Source organism: Manis pentadactyla, chromosome 6 (assembly GCF_030020395.1).
Source record: "Manis pentadactyla isolate mManPen7 chromosome 6, mManPen7.hap1, whole genome shotgun sequence".
Taxonomy (NCBI): Eukaryota; Metazoa; Chordata; class Mammalia; order Pholidota; family Manidae; genus Manis; species Manis pentadactyla.
In genome coordinates this window covers 40,541,673-40,564,523 of record NC_080024.1, presented here as the reverse complement: position 1 = coordinate 40,564,523, position 22,851 = coordinate 40,541,673, and the positions used below count along the sequence as shown (strand labels likewise).

The following is a 22,851-nucleotide window of genomic DNA, read 5'->3' as shown; positions in this document are numbered from 1 at the left end:
TTTTTTTCCAGATTTTGTCTCTTGTATTTTGTTCATGTTAGTTATTACAGCAAATGGACATCCCTGGAATTTTAACAATGAATACCTATGGACTATAAATGTTTTCTTCTTTATTCCTCTTTATTTTTGTGGTTCTCAGTAACTCTTAGAATAGCCATCACCTGTCAAAAGGAATGTCTATACTGGCTCATTTTTTTGGCCAAACACCTCTTTACTATCTTTTGGGTTGTTTTTGAGAACAATCTCCAACTGACGCCAGCATAAAATCCTTTGTCCAAGTAATCTTTCCACATAAATCTCCTTCCTATTCCTGCTTCTCTATTTTTGATGCTTTCCATAGCCTCAGCATTCTCTTGACTTTAACTCACTTTTTCCCCATTCTTTTGTATGAATTTCTATATTTCTTCCTTTTGATTGGTAACCACTTCATTCTACTTTTGGTCCCCGTTGAACCACCTGTAATGCCAATCCATCAATACACCAGAGGTTTATTGCATGGGACACTCACGGAGTGTGAGCCTTCCTTCCTTCCTGTGTGGGGGTGTATGCAAGGTGTGGGCAGAGTGCCTGCCACTCATTGTACTGATCCCTGTACTACTAACGACAATGTTACCCCAAAATGAAATATTAAAATAAATGCTCCACTGTTTAGCCAATAGCATACGTACTTTGCTGAATAGCAATACTAGTTTAAAAATGGTAAATAAACAAAACTTACCCTTTAAGGAAGATTTCAATAGATGATTTAGGATCTTTACCTCTTTATTTCAGCTTAATCCAATTCAGGTGAACAGTTACAGAAGCCTCTCAGGTCCAGAGGCTGTGGAGCCCACAAGAAGGATAAAGCAAGTTCCTCCTCCTAAATTTACATGCATTTAGATCAGTAGGAGTGCTAAGGTTTTCAAAACCCCAACCTTTATAGGAGATGTTTTCCTTTAAGAGTGAGTAGTAACTGTTTTCTCCAGCCAGTGAGGATCTTCGGTTTCCCCCTTTTAAAGCTTCAGGTTGTTCTTCAACCATTCTTTTTTGTTGTATAACCCTCAGGGGTTTATATGCAACTGCCATATTTAATGTACTTTAATTCAGCCATGTGATGATCTACATATGCATTCATGAGCTCATCTTCCCCTTAGGACTTACACAGGTAGCAGAAACTAAATTGGCATCTTTACTACTTCCTGGCAACTCCAACTCTGACTTCATGAATACCTTTATTTCTGCACTTGCATCCAAACGTTTCAGAGAGAATGTGATTACTTGACTAAATAAAACAAGGTCTTTTGTAACACCATGACTATAGTAAACTGGCAATACATTCATTCTGGCTTTTCCTCGTCTTTATATGCTCCCGCACCAACGTTTTTATTCCTGTGAATGATCCCTTTAAAATCTGGGAAGCTTTGCATCATGCTCCATCCTGCATGAACCTATTTTGAGAATAGTTTGTCTACGTACTGGCCCTAGGCAAGACAATACATTTTGGAGCTGAAGAAAGGAAAAGCATTTTTCCCTTCCATTACTCTCTTCTTTTGGCAATGGAAGTAGGGATGGAAAAGAGAGGAGTGAGTGGGAGAGATATAATGGCCCAAACAGAAAGCAGTAAGGCTTGATCCAACTCTATGTGCTGCCTTTCAAGGGGGTCATGGTCTAGAGGAATTCTTGATTGAATGATACCATAGCCACCTCCTATCACAAACTTCAGAAATATTTCCCACTCCCCTTCCCCTAGCTGCAATCTCCTGCCTCATTTAAACAACCGTCCTAGTCTCTAATATAGTCATTTCTGTATCGTCTCAGCTCCCCATTAGGATTCTGTTACTCTTTGTTACTCTCTGCCTATAGCACCTACCCTGGTACTAAGCTTTTGATAGGTTTACTGAATTGAAATAAATTACTCATCCTTGCTTATGATTTTTTTTTCAAGCACACACACACACAAATCTCAACTGATATTTTTATCTTTACTACACACTATATTAAGGCATAATAACCAAGAACAACATAAAGAAAAGTAACACAGTTGACTTTTAAATTACAGCTTAAGAAATTTTAATATTTTTTTCCTGAAACCAGAGCTCAAGAATTGTTCATAATGTCTGGTGGTGTGGGTCTAAAGATGCAGACAGAAATGTTTTTGCTAATTTAAATCCTTTCTGGCTAGCATGGATAATAACCAAGGATTTTAAAAGTGCAACTTTCACAAGTTTACAAAATAAAATGCAGCTTAAACTTGAGTTTATCTTCAGCCATGTTTACATAGTGCACAAGATCATAAAAAAAATGTGGAGAATCACTGGATTGTATGGCCTCCATGTTACCTCATATTTAGATCTGAAAAAGCCATAGATAGAGTTGCCTTAACTTTTTTCACCTGCAAAACTGGGCTGGGAGGGAGAGAGAGGAGTGAATTAGTAACCATGCAATGTTCCTCTGTACCCAACTCTGCTCTCGCACATGCAAGGGGAGCTTCTGAGCTATTAGCAGTGAGGCAAAGGAATGAAAGCATATGTCCTGTTGGAAAGAAGTCCAGTGTGTCAGACTGGTTTATGAGGGTATTAAGACTATATAAAGAAGATCAAAATATTCTACTACCTCTGGGTCTTGTTAGAAATAATTACAATCAGATTTTTAACCTCTTGCAGTCACTTACTTATCTTTATTTCTTCTTGTCACTCAGGCCTTAACCCATATGTTTAAATAAACAATTTTAAAAGTTATAATGTGATTTGCACACATTGAATGCTACATATATCTAAATAATTACTGTAGTGTTCTATGCAGCAAGTAAATATGTAGCACAGATATGTATAAAATTGGTTATGAAATTTTCTGATCATTTGAGATGAGAAAATTTAATATATATTTTATATTAGGTTCAATGAGCAGTTAGCTATGTTTTTTTCTTGAAGTGGCTGACATACCCAAAATGCCTGGGCTCTGGGACACCACCACAGCAGTTTCAAAACTGAAAGGATAAAAGGTTGTCATTTTTAAGGAATCGTTAAAAATTTGGGGGAAAACAAAACCCACCAGAGACTGAGCATTGTTCACCATTGAGCTATATAACCAGACCCCTTGTGCTTTGCTAAGTGTGAGGAACAGACTGCATCTGGCCAGGAATGCAGAAACCATGTAGTAGATAGCTCTCTGCCCATAGTATGGAGACTAACGGCCAATAAGGAAGCAAAGAAGGTAATGGACATGAAGGCTGTGATTTAATAGATTAGGACACAGGCAGAACTGGAAAGCCTCCATTATCTGGTAAGACCAAATGTAGGTAGGGCTACTAAGAGCCGGGCTCGGAGAGTTTGTAGTAGGTATCTGTACTTTGCATTTCTTGCTCCATCTCACTGTGTTCAACATAAAGTTTAATAATGTTTAAGAGAGGGCTATTTGGGGTTGAACAGACCCAGGTTCAAGTGCTGATGCTTTCATTTATTGTACATTTTTTACTGTTCATTATGTACCTACCTATCACCCAAATCTGTTTTCTTACTTATGAAATGAATAATTATACCTACTTCATAGAGTACTTATTGTTCAGGTTAGATGACATAATGCATATAAATAGAGCACTTAGCACAGTGCCTGGCATTCTTAGTGAGCGTCTGTTAAAAACAGTGAAACACTGACTGCCCAGCCTCTCTTATCTGTAAAAGGTGGCAGATCAAGGTAAGCCCCTGTAGTATGGGAAAACAAATAGATTCGTTCCTCTGGTCAAGAGCTGCTGTCCACAGTCTGTCCTCTTGTTCTTTTCAACCACCTTCATACCTCCCATCCTTGCCACTAGCAGAGGTTCCTAAAGACATTCCTTCATTCTAAGGTTTACTAAGTACCGGCTCTGTGTCAAGTAATACTATGTGTTGTGGGTGTATTGGCTGGCATACAGGGTGACAGTCGAAAAGATAGGTAATATAATAAACAAGATAAACACACAAATAACTGTCACTAGTAAGAAGAAAAAAGAGTCAACCCACTACAGATGGGTTGACAATAAAGACCTCTCTGAGGAAGGGAAATTTGAGCTAAGAGGCTAAAGATAAGAAACAGCAGACATGATTTCCTTCCTTATTTTATGTCCTTTCTTTGCAGCATTTGTGACAATTGTCAGTCTTATCTGTCCTGTAACTCCCCTGTAGTTGCTGACTATTACAATCCAGAGGTGATCTCAATAGATATTCAAGATAGACTATTTACTGCCAAGAGTGACCCTGGGGTTGTGGTCACAGATGTAGCCTCAGGGAAGCTACATATATACTTGTACAGCTTGTTAGTAAATAAAGACACTAGACAAGCAGAGTGCACTGACACAGGGCTGCATTCACTTGCCTGAAGAGGGGGTGTGTTTTCTACTTCACATAACCAGAACTAGCTAGTGGCCCTGTGCAGCCTCAAAATGAGAGCATGTTCGAAAGCCAGTGAAAGGTTTTTCTGAAAGCAAGCTGGCATTAAGACTCAAAGCGCCACTCAAGACCAACCCAACTTGATTTCTGAGTGTAGGAGACATAGACAACCTATAGTACTATAGAACCGCACCATGAGTTATAATCCACCTTTCAGCAGCAGTATCTATCTCCTCTCCTCCTCTTGTCATCAGAGGGTTTATGCTGGCTTCCTCACTGAGTGGACCACTGAGGGCCAGGGGAATGGTAGCTTGGGTATCCACTGCCCACACCCTCATGTAAGTCACTTCTTCCTGTAACTGCGCCCACTGGGGTCCTCCACTGGGCAGTGCCGTTCCCCACGGCTGTGACTAATGGCCTCTTCCTCAGGCTCTCAAACAGTTCTTGTTGGATTTGGAGTGATTCCCCTTCATACCAGAACACAATCACTATTCCAGATTATCCAAAAACAAGTCACAAAAAAATTCCTTCATACGAGTAATAAAAGAAGAAATAGTCAAGGGGAAAATGTAGGAGACCATGAGCTACCGACAGGAATATGTCAGCTTAAAGCTTGCATATGCAAAACACTATCTAATTAAAATATTTCAGGGGAAGTAGAGGAAATGTTTTATGGAGAGTAACATTAGTTTTAAAAGGTTTAACCCCAAAAAATCCACACTTAGTACTCTCTTGGCTAGCTTTCACACATATTAAGACTTAAAATTATGCAGATAAATTCTCAGGCTAAGACATGTTTTGGCCTAATTAGTAACACCTCAGACTAGCAAGCAGAGCTCTATGATTTTAAAGATAGCACTTACAAGTCATGAACTAACAAAACTGGCCATACTTGATTTCTATCAAGGTTTCCTTGGAAGGAGTTAAAAAAGAAAAAGAAGAAAAGGGTTGTAAGTCTCTGAGAGAGCTGAAATGACAAAAAGTAGGGTTAAACATTAATAGTGCACACATTTTATGTGGATTTAGATGCATTAATTTAAGATATAACTCTCACACTACTTTTGGAGACTACAAAAGTTATAACTCTAGTTAAGAGTTTTCACAATTACAAAGCAGTTATAATATCAGTGCAAAAGTCCTGGTTTTCTGGCTTGTCGGTGTATCTGTTGTGATTTGGAGGGTATTGTAAAAGCCTCAGAATAAAATTGATGTTCGTTTGTCTGAATTTTTAAAGGAAATTAATAAGAAATATAACTTTTTGGGGGAATGGTGGGGCTACTCTAAAAAGACTGATAATCTTAATTACAACTACTACCATTTTTATTCTTGGACCACAAACACTACTAATATCTCTTTCAAAAGAGTCAGGAAAAGAAACAAAGGACTTGTAAAGACAGAGTACATCAAAAAATTTGCAATCGCTAAAGAATGTACTTACAAGACAAAAATTTCAGGGCCACAGTCTCCTGTCCTTCTGGCCCCCTTCCCTCCCCATCCTCCTCTGTCTACTATGAAAATCAACTTTGTGTTGACTCTCCCTAAATACATTTAAGCTCTTTTCCTCTGGATGTTTTCTTTCAGAACATTATTGAAACATGGTTTTCATCTAGAAAGAAAGTACTGGTAATTTCTTGAAGTTTAAATAACCAGGAATACACAGTAAACACTGTAGTGGTAGATTTAAAAATAACACAAAAGGGAGGACATGCCATCTGAATGGCCTTTGAATTTACTGCTCATGTGACTGTTTGGATGCTAGTGAGATAGATGCACTGATTAGATCTGAGGTTATTCTTCATCCAGCCCAGTATTTAGATTTCTGAGAATAAAAATACTAATCAGCCATGATATAGGTCATGTATTAATTAATTAATTAATTCATACAACAAATATTTAAAAAGAACTGACAATTCCAGGTACTTGTGATGCAGTAGTGAACAAAACTATCAATACTAATAAGACAACTTGACCTAATTGACATATTCTGAGCACTCCATCCAGAAATAGCAGAATTCACATTTTTTTCACTGGACACAGAACATTCAAGAAGAAAGACCAGATTTAGGGCTTAAAATGAATCTCAATATATTTAAAAGGGTTAAGAGTAAATAAAAACTGTCTCTGACCATAATGAAAGGAAACAATAACATTCTAGATACTGGGAAAATACAAATACTTGGATTAAGCAACATACTTATAAACAACACATAGTAAAAAGAAGAAAATAAAGTCAATAGAATTAGAAACACAACATAGCAAAATATAAGTGTTTGATGAAAAATTTCTATTTCTAAATGCTTATGTTGGGAAGGAATTTGGTTCAGAGACACAGGAAAGTCACAGTGAAAATAAAGTCAAGAAAACAAATTAAGTTTTATTGCACCCTGTAATAGAGTACCAAAGTGGGCTCACCTAAGGCTGGACAGGCAGGCTACTACAGAGCGTAGCTTGTCTGTCTGGGTCACCTAGGTGATGGGAACTTGCAGGCCCAAATCAGAGGTCTCAGTAGTTCCTCTCCCTACTTGTCTGAAGTAGGACATGGAGAGTGAAGACTTGTGCTTAAGACTAGAGAAAAGAAATAGCAAAGAAGCTTACCATTGGAAGAACACAGAAACAAAACGTAGTAAATTGAGCAGCAAGAAGTTTTTATTCAAGGCAAAAGGTACACACTCAAAGAAATGGGAGTGTGGGCAACCTCAGAGAGCAGGTGCTTATAAGAGTTTAGGGTTTGGGGTTTTATAAGGCCTCTTGGGTAGGGGTCAACATGAGGCATGATGTATACAGGTGATTCATAATTCCTTTGAAGTTTTTGTGTTAAGAATAGGGTTATTTAGGTGACTGCCATTGGTCTGGATCTTGGCATTCTTTATCCACATAGATTCATTCACACTTGCTTGTCTACCTCCTGTCATGGTTACAAAGTTACTTAATTGATTAAGGGGCTGGAAGAAGAGGAAGATCAGCATATAGATTAAGTTAAGGAATAAACTAGGCCATTTTTGCAGACTAGGTAGATTTACAATGGCATGACACTTGTCCCACTTCCCTGCCTGCCTCATGGGGTAAGGCACAGAAGTCCTTGATTGACAATCTTTGGCCTTGGAAGCCTGATCTAATTGGTACACTGAAGACATGGGCTGTGCTCTGATGTTTTTCTTTATCTGGGGAATTGTTTTTCATCTGGGGACTATCTGAACATTACAAGTCACTCCTGGCCTTTGAAACTTCAGTTAACTAATTAATTCTAAGAGTCCTTTTCTGGCTTTCTGGTTTTATCTGGTTAACCCTTTGAGTCCCTTTTAATGAGTTTTACTGGCTTTATTCTCTCTCCACCGTGCTCATACTGTCTTTCTGCCTAACACTTACATTAGAAGGTAAGACCAAAATAAGTGATCTAAACTTTCACATTAGGCAACAACAACAACAACAAAAAAAATGGATTAAGAAGGCCAAATTAAATGCAAGTTAAAGAGAATGAAGAAAAAAGATAAAGAGTAGAAATCAGTGAATCAGAAAATGGACAACAGGAAGAGAAAAATCAATGAGACCAAGTCTTCAAAAAGTCTTTTCAGATACAGTAAGCATCCTTATTCATTGAGGGAAATCCAATTAAAATGACATACATTACAATGACAAAAATTAAAAAGACTGATAATATCAACTTTTTATAAGTTTGTGGAACAACTGAAATGCTTACATATTGCTGGTGGAAGGGCAAAATCGTAGAGCCACTTTGGAAAAGTGTTTGCAGTTTCTTAAAAAGTTAAACATACATTTACTATATGATCCAGCAATTCCTCTCCTAGTTATCTATCCAAAAAAAAGAAAAACTTATATTCACAAAAAGACTTGTATGAGAATGTTCAGAAAAGCTTATTTGTAATAGCCAGAAATTGAAAACAACCCAAATGTCCATCAACTGGTAAACTAATAAATAAATTGTGGCTGACTCATACAATAGAAAACCATTTCACAATAAAAGGAATAAACTATTGATACATGTAACAATAAAAATAAAAGCTGCAGACAAGGAGAAATCTCAAAGGAGTTACACTGAATTAAAGAAGCCAGAGACAAAGAATACATACACTATGACTCCATGTATATGAAATTCAAAAAACACAGACTGTAGTGACTTCAGAAAGATGAGTGGCCCATTAGGGACTGAGGGGGGTGGTGGGAGAAGAGGATTAACTGCAGAGGAGCAGGAAGGAAGAAGTCTTTGGGGAGATGGAAATGTTCTGCTCGTTGATTTTAGTAGCAGTTACTGGGCTTTTATACATTGGTCAACACTCTTCCAAATGTACACTTAAAAATTATTGGACATTACTGTACATAGCTTATGCTTCAAATAAAGCTGAAAAAAACAGAAGCTATATAAATGACATGAAAAGTCCAGGCTGAACAAAGGTAGATTTTTTCAACATGCAGCTAAATTAATTTTTGGCAAGCTAATAAGGAAGTCCATCAAATCCTATCACTTCTTTTGAAAAAGAATTTTGAAACATTTTCAAATTTAAAACTGAGTACAAGGGAGAGGATTGAAGATGGCAGCATGAGAGGTGAGACAGAGGCTTCCTCCTAAAACCACATATAATATGAAAATATCATTGATACAACTAATCCTGAGAGAGCAACAGGAAAGAGGAGTGCACCAGACTGCATAGAGCTGGAGAAAACAGCAGACATCACAGAACAGGGTAACGTACCAAAGCTGTGGCCCGGTGGGACCCGAGCCCTTCCCCCACCCCAGATCACTGGCGGGAGGAAGAGAAACTGAGCAGGGAGGGAGTAGAGGCCTGGGACTGCTGAATACCTAGCTCCAGAGATCTGCTCTGGGAGCACAAACCTACATTTCATGGTGCTTTCATCATACTCTTGTGATTATGGGTTTGGAAAGCTGGGACAGGTGGAGTTCCTGGGGAGACTGGGATTCGAGCTGCTTGTGGAAAGCAGGGATCCATATCCGGCTGCTCTGGGACAAAAGCCTATACCTCTGTGCTCAGCCCACTGGTTCAGGCAGTGGAGACAGGCAGAGCAGCCAGGAAGCAGGAAACAGCTCTTTCCTCTCCCCAGGCACCAATAACATGCCCCTGCAACCACCAACATTGCTTCAGGGGCTGAGCAGCTCCAGAGTGTAGAGCTTTTGGACACTAGAGGGCACCATATACAAATATGAAATGCCAAAGAAACCTGGTCCAGAGTAAAATTAATATAACCCCTGAGAAACATGACATGGACCTCATGACTATTCCTGAAAGGGAGTTCAAAATAAAAATCATTAACATGCTCATGGAGGTACAAAAGATATTCAAGAACTCAGAAATGAATTCTGGTCGGAGATCCAATCATTGAAGAGCACAATGGAGGGTATTAAAAGCAGATTGGATTATGGTGGAGGAGACAATAAATGAAATAGAAACTAGAGAAGAGGAATACAAAGAAGCTGAGGCACAAAGAGAAAAAAGGATCTCTAAGAGTGAAAGAATATTGAGAAAACTGTGTGACTAATCCAAACCGAACAATATTCGCATTATAAGGGTACCAGAAGAAAAAAAGGGAGAGAAAGGGATAGAAAGTGTTTTTGAGGAGGTAATTGCTGAAAACTTCCCCAACCTGGGGAAGGAGATAGTCTCTCAGGCCATGTAGATCCACAGATCTCCCAACACAAGGGACCCAAGGAAGACAACACCAAGACATATAGTAATAAAATTGGCAAAGATCAAGGATAAGAACAGACTGTTAAAAGCAGTCAGAGGCAGAAATAAGATCACATACAAAGGAAAGCCCATCAGGCTAACATCAGACTTCTCAGCAGAAACCTTACAGGCCAGAAGGGAGTGGCATGATGCATTTAATGCCATGAAGCAGAAGGGCCTGGAACCAAGATTACTTTATCTGGCAAGATTATCATTTAAATTTGAAGGAGGAATTAAACAATTTTCATATAAGCAAAAGCTGAGAGAATTTACCTACTACAAACCATCTTTACAGTCTATTTTGGCGGGACTGCTATAGATGGAAGCGTTCCGAACGTTTCATAGCTGTCACCAGAGGTAATAAACCCACAGTAAAGAAAGTAAAACAGCTGATTACTAAGCAAATACAAAATTAACTATCCACAAAGTCAATCAAGCGATAGACAAAGAGTACAGAATATGACACCTAATATATAAAGAATGGAGGAGGAAGAAAAAGGAGGAGAAAAAGAAAAGAACTCTTAAATTGTGTTTGTAATAGCATATTAAGTGAGTTAAGTTAGACTCTGAGATAGTAAGGAAGTCAACCTTGAATCTTTGGTAACCACAAATCTAAAGTCTGCAGTGGCAATAAGTACATACTGATTGATAATCATCCCACATGTAAATGGACTGAATGCACCAGTCAAAAAATGTAGAGTCTCTGAATGGATAAAAACACAAGACCCAACTATATGCAGCCTAGAAGAGACTGCCTTTAAACCCAAAGACATACACAGAAGGGATGGAAAAGATATTTCATACAACTAATAGAGAGAAAAAGCAAGAGTTGCAGTAGTTGTGTCAGATAGAATGGACTTCAAAACAAAGAAAGTCACAAGAGACAAAGAAGGACATTACATAATGATAAAGGGGTCAATCCAACAAGAAGATATAACCATTATAAATATCTATGCTCCCAACACAGAAGCACCTACATATGTGAAACAAGTACTAACTGAATTAAAAGAGAAAATAGAATGCAATGCATTCATTCTAGGAGACTTCAACACTCCACTCACTCTGAAGGACTGATCAACCAGACAGAAAATAAGTAAGGACACAGAGGCACTGAACAACACATTAGAACAGATGGACCTAACAGATATCTACAGAACTCTACACCCAAAAACAGCAGAATACACATTCTTCTCAAGTACACATGAACATTTTCAAGAGTAGCTCATATACTAGGCCACAAAAAGAGCCTTGGTAAATTAAAAAAGATTGAAAATTGTACCGGTTTCTCAGACAACAAAGGTATGAAACTAGAAATAAATTACACAAAGAAAATGAAAAATCCCACAAACACATGGAGGCTTCACAACATGCTCCTAAATAACCAAAGGATCAATGGCCAAATAAAAACAGACATCAAGCAATATATGGAGACAAATGACAACAATAATTCAACACTGCAAAATCTGTGGGATGCAGCCAAGGCTGCGCTAAGAGGAAAGTATATTGCAATACAGGACTACCTCAGGAAAGAAGAACAATCCCATATAAGCAGTCTAAACTCCCAATTAATGAAACTAGTAGAAGAAGAACAAATGAGGCCCAAGGTCAGCAGAAGGAGGGACATAATAAAGAATAGAGTGGAATTAAATAAAATCGAGAAGAATAAAACAATAGAAACAATCAATGAAAGCAAGAGCTGGTTCTTCGAGAAAATAAACAAAATAGATAAACCCCTAGCCAGTCTTATCAAGAAAAAAAGAGAGTCTACTCACGTAAACAGAATCAGAAATGAGAAAGGAAAAATCACTATGGACACCACAGAAATACAGAGAATTATTAGAGAATACTATGAAAAATTATATGCTAACAAACTGGATAACCTAGAAGAAATGGACAACTTTCTAGAAAAATACAACCTTCCAAAGCTGACCAAGTAAGAAACAGAAATTCTGAACAGACCAATTACCAACAATGAAATTGAACTGGTAATCAAAAAACTACCTAACAACAAAATCCCTGGACCAGATGGCTTCACCACTGAATTTTATCAAACATTTAGTGAAGACCTAATACCCATTCTCCTTAAAGTTCTCCAAAGAGTAGAAGTGGGAATACTTTCAAACTCATTCTATGAGGACAACATCACTCTAATACCAAAACCAGGCAAAGACATCACAAAAAAAGAAAATTACAGACCAATATCCCTGATGAACATAGATGCAAAAATACTCAACAAAATATTAGCAAACCGAATTCAAAATACATCAAAAAGATCATCCATCATGAACAAGTAGCAATTATTCCAGGGATGCAAGGATGGTACAACATTTGAAAATTCATCAACATCATCCACCACATCAAAAGAAAGAATGACAGAAACCACATGATCATCTCCGTAGATGCTGAAAAAGCATTTGACAAAATTCAACATCCATTCATAATAAAAACTCTCAACAAAATGGGTGTAGAGGGCAAGTACCTCAACATAATAAAGGCCATATATGACAAACACACAGCCAACATCATACTTAACAGCAAGAAGCTGAAAACTTTTCCTTTACAATCGGGAACAAGACAAGGATGCCCACTCTCCCCACTTCTATTCAACAGAGTACTGGAGGTCCTAGCCACAGCAAACAGACAACACGAAGAAATAAAAGGCATCCAGATTGGCAAGGAAAAAGTTAAACTGTCCCTGTTTGCAGATGACATGATATTGTACATAAAAAACCCTAAAGAATTCACTCCAAAACTACTAGATCTAATATCTGAATTCAGCAAAGTTGTAGGACACAAAATTAATACACAGAAATCTGTCACGTTTCTATACACTAACAATGAACTAGCAGAGAGAGAAATCAGGAAAACAATTCCATTCACAGTTGCACCAAAAAGAATAAGATACCTAAGAATAAATCTAACCAAGAAAGTGAAAGACCTATGTCCTGAAAACTACAAGACACTCTTAAGAGAAATTAAAGAAGATACCAATAAATGGAAACTCATTCCATGCTCATGGATAGGAAGAATTAATATTATCAAAATGGCCATCCTACCTAAAGCTATCTATAGACTCAATGCAATTCCTATCAAAATACCAACAGCATTCTTCAATGAACTAGACAAAATCGTTCTAAAATTCATATGGAACCACAAAAGACCCTGAGTAGCCAAAGCAATTCTGAGAAGGAAGAATAAAGCTGGGGGTATTATGCTCCCCAACTTCAAGCTCTGCTACAAAGCCACAGTAATCAAGACAATTTGGTACTGGCACAAGAATAGACCCATAGACCAAAGGAACAGACTAGAGAGCCCTGATATAAGCCCAACCATATATGGTCAATTAATATATGATAAAGGAGCCATGGATATACAATGGGGAAATGACAGCCTCTTCAACAGCTGGTATTGGCAAAACTGGACAGCTACATGCAAGAGAATGAAACTGGATTATTGTTTAACTCCATACACAAAAGTAAACACAAAATGGATTAAACACTTGAATGTAAGTCATGAAACCATAAAAGTCTTAGAAAACAACATAGGCAAACATCTCCTGAATATAAGCATGAGCAACTTCTTCCTGAACACATCTCCTCGAGCAAGGGAAACAAAAGCAAAAATGAACTCATGGGACTACATCAAACTAAAAAGTTTCTTTACAGCAAAGGACACCATCAACAGAACAAAAAAGGCATCCTACAGTATGGGAGAATATATTTGTAAATGACATATGTGACAAGGGGTTAACATCCAAAATATATAAAGAACTTGCACCCTCAATAACCAAAAAGCAAATAACCCAATTAACAAATGGGCAGAGGATATGAAGAGACAGTGCTCCAAAGAAGAAATTCAGATGGCCAACAGACACATGAAAAGATGCTCCACATCACTAATCATCAGGGAAATGCAAATTAAAACTGCAATGAGATATCACGTCACACCAGTAAGGATGGCCAGCATCGAAAAGACTAAGAACAACAAACGCTGGTGAGGATGCAGAGAAAGAGAAACCCTCCTACACTGTTGGTGGGAATGTAAGGTAGTTCAACCATTGTGGAAAGCCATACAGAGGTTCCTCAAAAAAGTAAAAATAGAAATACCATTTTACCTGGGAATCCCACTCCTTGGAATTTACCCAAAGAATACAACTTCTCAGATTCAAAAAGACATATGCACCCCTATGTTTATTGCAGCATTTTTTACAATAGCCAAGGTAGGGAAGCAACCTAAGTGTCCATCAGTAGATGAATGGATAAAGAAGATGTGGTACATATACACAATGGAATACTATTCGGCCATAAGAAAGAAACAAATCCTACCATTTGCAACAATATGGATTGAGCTGGAGGGTATTATGCTCAGTGAAATAGGCCAGGCGGAGAAAGACAAGTACCAAATGATTTCACTCATCTGTGGAGTATAAGAACAAAGAAAAAATTGAAAGAACGAAACAGCAGCAGACTCACAGAACCCAAGAATGGACTAACAGTTACCAAAGGGAAAGGGACTGGGGAGGGTGGGTGGGAAGGGAGGGATAAGGGGGAAAAGGGGGCATTACAATTAGCACACATAATGTAGCGGGGGAAGACACAAGAAATGCAGTATATACAGAGAAGACAAGTAATGATTCTATAGCATCTTACTACGCTGATGGACAGTGACTGTAATGGGGTATGTGGGGGGAAGTTGATAATAAGGGGAGTCTAGCAACCATAATGTTGTTCAAGTAATTGTACATTAATGATATCAAAATTTGAAAAAAATTATGCCCACTAAAAAAAAAAACCTGAGTACAAGTGCTCATAATATTGCTTTTTATAATTAATGGAAGGAGTTTGGAGATAAAAATCTCACAGTGCAAAATCTTTAAGCAATAAATATTGAAACTGCTTAAGACAAAAGGGGAAGTGACACACACATAAACGTGGAGGAAGAAAAAGGCAGAATAGCAAGTGTCTTTGCTGCACAAATAAAATCCTTCCAGAAAAGTATGTGCATGTGTGAGCACACACACACACACACACACACACACACACACACACACTGACGAAGTAATATAATTACTAAAGAAAATAAAATGTGAAAAGCTAACAGAAAAAAAATGAGAAATGAAAAGAATATGACTTTAATATAAAGCATTTAAGATGCTTAAAAAATAAACCAAGAGAGAGAATACTGTTCAAAAGTTAAATGGGAAGAATTGTTTATATCAAAAAAGAAAAATCTTATTCTCTTGATTAGGAGGCAGAAATAAAGAAAAGTCCAACCTCATGGACAGGGCTTGGTGGACAGCCTTAGTGTTAGGTTTGTGGCTACCACACTACACAGTGGTGTAGGCCATTTCCAGATATTAAGTTCTGTATTATATGAATGTATTATCTAGAGAACCACATTAATTAAATTTTGTTTTTTACAACAAGCCCTGTATTCAGAGCAAGCATCTTGCTTCTGCAGAACATGTGGCTAGCCACCATACTCATATCCAACTGGCCTTTTTTCTTCTTCAGGACTAGCCTTGTGTTCCTATTTTTGTAATTAGAACCTGCAACTCTGAAACATAAGATTCCCTGTAGATTCACAATTATCCTTACTTGCCTTGGTCCACATTAGTGCTACCTAGCGCTCCCCAGCTGATCACTGGATCAGTTCTTCTACTCATGTCTGATGAAGCCACAAACTGTATAAAAGTAGAAATCTAAAAGCCAGTGTGTTGACTTAAGAAATTTCATTTTCTCCTTAAATGCAGGCGTTCTTTTAACCTACATCCAGTGTGCCAGGACTTCTTCCTCTATTTCTTAAACTGGTTAAAAGGAGATTTTCATACACAATCATTTGGATGGATGCACATTTCTGAAGTAACTGATTTCCTAAATGCTGAAGAGCAAAAGATTCTGAGAAGGTATGGCCTTGTAAGTGTGTCCCACATGACTAGTGATAATGGGCACATTCTTGAAAATACTGCGGAGCATGCAGAGAAATAAGTAATACTGAAGAAAAGAAACTTTTTTCCCCAGCAGTTTTTGTGGTTTCTGAGAGTCCTTGGCACCTTGTGGGGGATGGCATATAGAGATGAAGGTTGATCCCTTACCTGTAACTGAGTCCAATGCAACTGAACAGCCTCCTGCATGGATGGGCTCTGGGTCTGAAAGGATCAAAGTATACCAGAGGCGGACCCAACTGTGAGAGACAGTTAAAGCTCAACCTCCAGGGGCCTCTTTTCACAGAACTGCCATGACAGTGATGCCGAAGTCAACTCCCTGCTACTCAAGTTGCTGCCCAGAGAAAACTCTCCAAGGTGAAAAGATTAAGGAGCCCAATGTTTTGCCTATATAACCCAAATTAAATGTGTTCTCAGCTAAGGCCATAGTTCTCATTCAGCTGAGGTGTTGCAACTAGTTGTGTAAGATGTGTCTAAACAAATCTGTTGTTCACAATTCCAAAATTGGCATAATGTACTGAAGTTTACTTAAAATATACAAAATATAGAGAAGTGGGTTCAGTTTTCTTGCATTCACTTACATTCTGTAAGTCAGACTGTAAAGCAAGTGGTTCCATTAGATTCAGTGGATTCTGGGATTATGTAAAACCTTGGGCACAAGCCATATGAACACTGCCCAATTTGTGCATCAGCAGAAAGATTGAGAAGTACTCCCACAAGACAAAAGGACAATTGTAAATCCAACTGCTGGATTTTTAAAGAGATTTGCTAGGAGCCAAGAAAAAGTACTACACTCTCTGGACTTATAGAGAGAGACAAGAGACTTGGCTAAATTAGAATAACAACTAGATTTTTAATTCAAAATACCTTTCCACTGTTTAAAGCAAGCCAGTTATTAGTTGACCAGAATGCTAGTCTTATAGCTCCTTCATAAAGATGAATGGAGTCTCAGAAAATACATATCTAAATGATTCTTTCCTTTTGTCATTTTCCCAATGTATTCAACCCCAATTTGACAGATGAGGTAACAGTTTGAACTTGCACACAATGATCACTAATTCCTCTGGAAGAAAACTGTCAACCAAGTGGGAGTGTCTCCAGTTTTCATGGGTTTAGAAATAGGGTATTTTGGTTTCTGATATGAAAATGGAAACTTAACAGCGAGTATCATTGAAAAGATTTCAATTTTCTTTGGAAGAGATTACTGAGAAGTGTCACAATATCTTCTGTTTTCTCTTTGTGTATTTTATCTTCTTGTCACACCTACCACTGAGAAGTCTGGTCTCTGCACTCAGGCTTCTGCAACAGCATGATGAACTCTTATCAGAACAGCTCTCATTGGTGTAGTATTAATATAATTTGATTGATGTTTATATTTAAATAATTCACCCTGTAACTTGGTAACAATGGGGATTATGACTTAAATTAGAGATTGGCTGTGATTTTCTATGAAGAGCAGATAGTAACTATTTTAGGCTTTTTGGACCATATGGTCTCTGTGGCATCAACTCTGCTCTTATGGCAGGAAAGCAACCCCAGACAATAGATAAATGAATGTGTGGCTGTGTTCCAATAAACTTTGTTTGCAGCTGACATTTGAATTTCATATCATTTTCACATCATGAAGTATTTTTCTTTTCAACTTTTCCAACCACTGAAAAATAGAAGAACCATTCTTATCTGGTAGGCTCTTTTAGAGTAGGTAGACAGGTAGACATAAGCAGAGAGAGGAAGGGGAACTTCATTCAGATGCCTGCTTACATTCTATACATTCTGTATAAGCTATTTTCACAGGATGAGGGGAATGAGAATGTAGATAACAGATTGGTTAAACTGGCTGGTTCCAACATGGAGGAGAAACTGACCCAGACTTCACCACAAAATCCATTACCATAGTAAAAATCACACCCCCTGTCATTAGCATTGGAAAAAATCACACCATCCCGCATGATGACAGTTCTTATGGGGACCAAAAATAGTCAAATATCCCTCCATACCACATGGGTGGAACAAGCAAACTCTGAAAAAACTCCACCTGGAGAGTGGAGAAAAATAGGATGGAGTAGAAGGGAAAGGCAAAAACATCCTCCCAAAAACACCTTAAAGAAGAAAATACAACAAAAACAACTAAACCTGAAAATGACCTGAAGACTGCAGAACAGACCACCTACACCTGGGGAAGAAGAGAGGACCACACCGAAAAGGGTAAAGGGACAGAGCTGTAATCAAGCAGGACCCAAGTCATCCCCCTACCACAGCCTACAGGTGGGAGAAAGAGGAATGGAGCAGGGAGGGGATAGGAGTTCAGGACATCTGCATACCTAGCCCTGGAAATCTGCTCCAGGAGCACAAGTCCACATTACATTGGCTTATAGTGATTAGTGGAGCTGGACACCAGGGAAAGGAGGAATATCTGGGAGGCTGAGACTCTAGCCACTTGTGCAGGACACGCATGCTCCGCCAGTCCTGAGACCCAAAGCAGAGGTGGCAGTTTGAAAGACTTGCCAGCAGTGGGAGGGGTGCCAGAGGGGTGAGGATTGGAAAGAGCTCTCTCCTCAGGAGAAAGAACAGGTAGACTATACCTCCCAGGCCCTTCCTCAGCCCAACAGGTCAGGAACTCTCAGGAGCCCCAGATATTCCATCTCCCTCACTGACAGTGCAACCCAAAGGCTTTTCCTTACGTGCATGCCAGTGAGCCAACCTATTTGGCCCAGTGTCAACATCAGATTTTCCTGCCTAACAGGCAGAGGGAAATTATCCCAGCTTTCTCATCCCATTTCAGTCCAACTGAGGAGGTGCCTGCAGGATCCACCCCAAGAGCTCCTTCCTTTCTGCAGGTGTCCAAGTCCACTGCTGCCAGTGCCACCTTGCCCCAGAGCCACACAATGGCCCACCCACTCCATTAACCCTGAAGCTCTACCATCGCTTTAGGGCAGGCAGATTGTGGCCCCACCTACAGCAATCGCAGTAGAATCTTTTGCTCAGATCACAAAGGTGTGGCTGAAGCACATAGCTGGCACAGACTCAGACCACTACAGAAGACAGACAGAAATGCAGCCCCACCCACTGCAAGCCAAAACCTGGGATTCCTGTAAAGTAGAAGCAGAAACGGTAAAGAGTCTTGAGCTTCTGGGCACAATAGGATGCTTCCTTCATAAAACTACTACTCTCCATGTCAAGAAACATAAAAGAGCCATCTAATACAAAGGAAAAAACAGAAACCCTGACAAAATGAGGAGGTAGAGGAACGTATTTCAAACAAAACCACAGACAACACCATAAAGAGGTCTAAATGAAACGGAGACCACTAATCTTCTTGATAAAGTTTTCAAAGTAAAAGTCATAAATGTGTTCATGGATTTACAGGAAAATATTCAGGATCTTAGGGAGAACTTCAAAGAGATAGAAGTGCTGAAAAAGAGCCACTCAGAGCTGAAGAATACAGTAACTGAAATGGAACATACAATGGAGGGATTGAACAGAATATTACCACAGCTAGAGGAGAATGCCAATGAGATGGAATTAGAGAACAGGAACACAGTGAAGCTGAAGAACAGAAAGAAAAAGGGACCTCTAGAAATGTAAGAATGGTAAGAAATCTGTGTGACCAATCCAAAGGAAACAATATTCACATAATAGGGGTACCAGAGGAGAAGAGAAAGACAAAGGGATAGAAAATCTCTTTGAGGAAATAATTGTTGAAAACTTCCCCAACCTGGGGAAGGAAATACACACTCGGGTCATGGAAGCACAGAGAGGCCCTAACAAAAGGAACCCCAGGAAGACAACACCAAGACATAATAATTAAAATGACAAAAAGAAAGAAAAGAAAGAGAGTGCTGAAAGCAGCCAGAGAGAGAGGCTATCACCAGACATCTCAGCAGAAAATGTATAGGACAGAAGGGAGTGGCATGATATATTTAATGAACTAAAACAGAAGAACTTCCAACTAAGAGTCCTCTCCTTGGCAAGATTATCCTTTACATTTGAAGCAGGTATAAAGCAATTTCCAGATAAACAAAAGTTGAAGGGGTTTTCTACCACTCAGCCAGCCTTACAGGATATGTTGAAGGGACTGCTGTAGATGGAATGTTGCTGAGACTAAATAGCTGTCACCAGTGAAAATAAACCCACAGTAAAGGTAGTAGACCAATTAATTACCAAGCAAGTATGAGATTGAAAGAAAACAAAAGAAGCAAAATCAAACACATACAAAATCAGCCAAGGGATACACAAAAAGTAGAGTAAGACATCTAATACATAAACTATGGAAGAGGAAGAGGAAGAATGAAAAGGTACCATTAGATTGTGCTTGAAATAGAGTAATCAGCAATTTTAGGTAGACTGCTATAATGTAAGGAAGCTATCCTTGAACCTCTCATAACCACAAAACTAAAGCCCAAAATAGATACAACACACAAAAAAAGAGAGAAATCCAATCACAGCACTACAGAAAACAATCAAATAACAAGAGAAGACCATAAAAAAGGAAGAAACAAACAGAGAGGAGCTATAAAAACAACTACAAAACAATAAAATGGCAGTAAGTATATATCTATCAATAATACTTTAAATGTAAATGGACTGAATGAGCCAATCAAAAGACATAGGATGGCAGAATGCAGAAAGAAGCAAGATTCATCTATATGCTTCATACAAGAGATTCATTTCAGACCCAAAGACATACACAGACTAAAAGTGAAGGGATGAAAAAAGACATTTCATGCAAGAATAGGGAGAAAAAACAGAAGTAGCAGTTCTGATATCAGACAAAATAGATTTCAAAACAAAGAAAGTACAATAGATAAAGAAGGACATTACATAATGACAAAGAAGTCAGCTAATAAGAGACTAACTATTATAAATATATATGCACCCAACATAGGAACACCTAAGTACGTAAAACACATACTAACAGAATTAAAGGGGGAAATAGGTTGCAAAACATTCCTCTTAGGAGACATTAACACACCACTCACATCAACAGACAGATCAACCAGAGAGAAGATAAGTAAGGAAAAAGAGGCACTGAACAACACATTAGATCAGATGGACTTAACAGATATCTACAGAACATTCCACCTAAAAGCAACAGGATACATACTCTTCTCAAGCATCCATGGAATGTTTTCCAAAAATAGATCACATACTAGGTCATAAAGAGAGCCTCAATAAATTTTAAAAGATTGAAATTTTATCAAGCAGCTTCTCAGACCACAATGGTATGAAACTAGAAATAAATTACACAAAAAAAACAAAAAAGCGACAAACACATGGAGGCTAAACAACATCCTTCTATATAACCAATGGGTCAATGAAAAAAATAAAACAGAAATCAAGCAATGGAGACAAATGAAAACAAAAATTCAGCAGCCCAAAATCTGTGGGATGTGGCAAAGGCAATTTTAAGAGGGAAGTACATAACAATAAAGGCTTACCTCAAGAAACAAGAACAATTACAAATAAACAATCTAAATTCACAATTAAAGAAACTGGAAAAAACAAACAGATGAAGTCCAATGTTAGTAGGAGGAGGGACATAATAAACATCAGAGAGAAATAAATAAAAAAAGAAGAAAATAATAGGAAAAAAATAAGTGAAACCAGGAGCTGGTTCTTTGAGAAAATAAATAAAATATATAAACCCTGAGCCAGACTTATCAAAGAAAAAAAATACACACACAAACAAAATCAGAAATGAAGAAGGAATAATAACAATGGACACCACAGAAATACAAAGAATTATTAGAGAATACTATGAAAAACTATATGCCAATAAACTGGACAACCTAGAAGAAATTGACAACTTCCTAGAAAAATGCAACCTTCCAAAATTGACCTTGGAAGAAACAGAAAATCTGCTGTCAAATTACCAGCATTAAAACATATGCTTCTTAAAGGATTCCAAAAAGTAGAGGAGGGAATATTTCCATACTCATTCTATGAAGCCAGCATTACTCTAATACCAAAATCAGACAAAGATACCATAAAAAAGAAAATTAGAGACCAAAAACCCTGATTAATATAGATGTAAAAATCCTAAACAGAACATTAGCAAACCAAATTCAAAAATATATCAAAAAGATCATCTATCATGACCAAGTGGAAATTGTTCCATGGATGCAAGGATGGTAGAATATTTGTAAATCAATCAATATACACCACATTAACAGAAAGAACAAAACCTATACAATCATCTCAACAGAAGCTGAAAAAGCATTGGACAAAATTCAACATCCAGTCATGATAAAACTCTTTAACAAAATGGGTATAGAGAGTATGTAGCTCAACATAATAAAGGCCAAATACAATAAACCCACAGCCAGTATTATACTTAACAGTGAAAAGATGAAAGCTTTTCCTCTAAGACTGGGAACAAAACAAGGATGTCCACTCTCACCACTTTTATTCAACATAGTACTGAGGTCCTAGCAACAGCAGTCAGAAACACAAAGAGATAAAAGGCATCCAAATTGGTAAGGAAAAAGTTAAACTGTCACTGATTATAGATGATATGACATTATACATAGAAAACCCTAAAGACTCTACCAAAAAAACTATTAGAACTAATAACTGAATTCAGCAAAGTTGCAGGCTACAAAATTAATACACAGAAATCTGTTGCATTCTTATATACTAACAACAAACGAACAGAATGAAAAATCACGAAGACAACTCCATTTACAACTGTATCAGAAAGAATAAAATACCTAGGAGTAAACTTAACCAAGAAGGTGAAAGAAAGATCTTTACTCTGAAAACTATAAGACACTCATGAAAGAAATTCAAGACATCAATAAATGGAAAGCTATCCCATGCTCATGGATAGAAAGAATTAATATTGTCAAAATGGGCATCCTGCCCA

At 37.9% G+C, this 22,851-nt stretch overlaps 1 protein-coding gene across 2 annotated transcripts in view; it reads right to left on the bottom strand.

Annotated features, from left to right (window-relative positions):
• The window catches only part of SLC39A10 (solute carrier family 39 member 10), a 184,398-nt gene that overhangs the window by 146,805 nt on the left and 14,742 nt on the right, over positions 1-22,851 (bottom strand). Inside the window, exon 1 of one of the 2 annotated variants that reach the window (XM_057503727.1) lies at positions 719-910. The exons of the other annotated variant lie outside the window; for it this stretch is intronic. The gene's annotated coding sequence lies outside the window, so the exon portion shown is untranslated. Of the gene's footprint in view, positions 1-718; positions 911-22,851 lie in introns of those variants that run through there. 2 annotated transcript variants of the gene reach the window in all.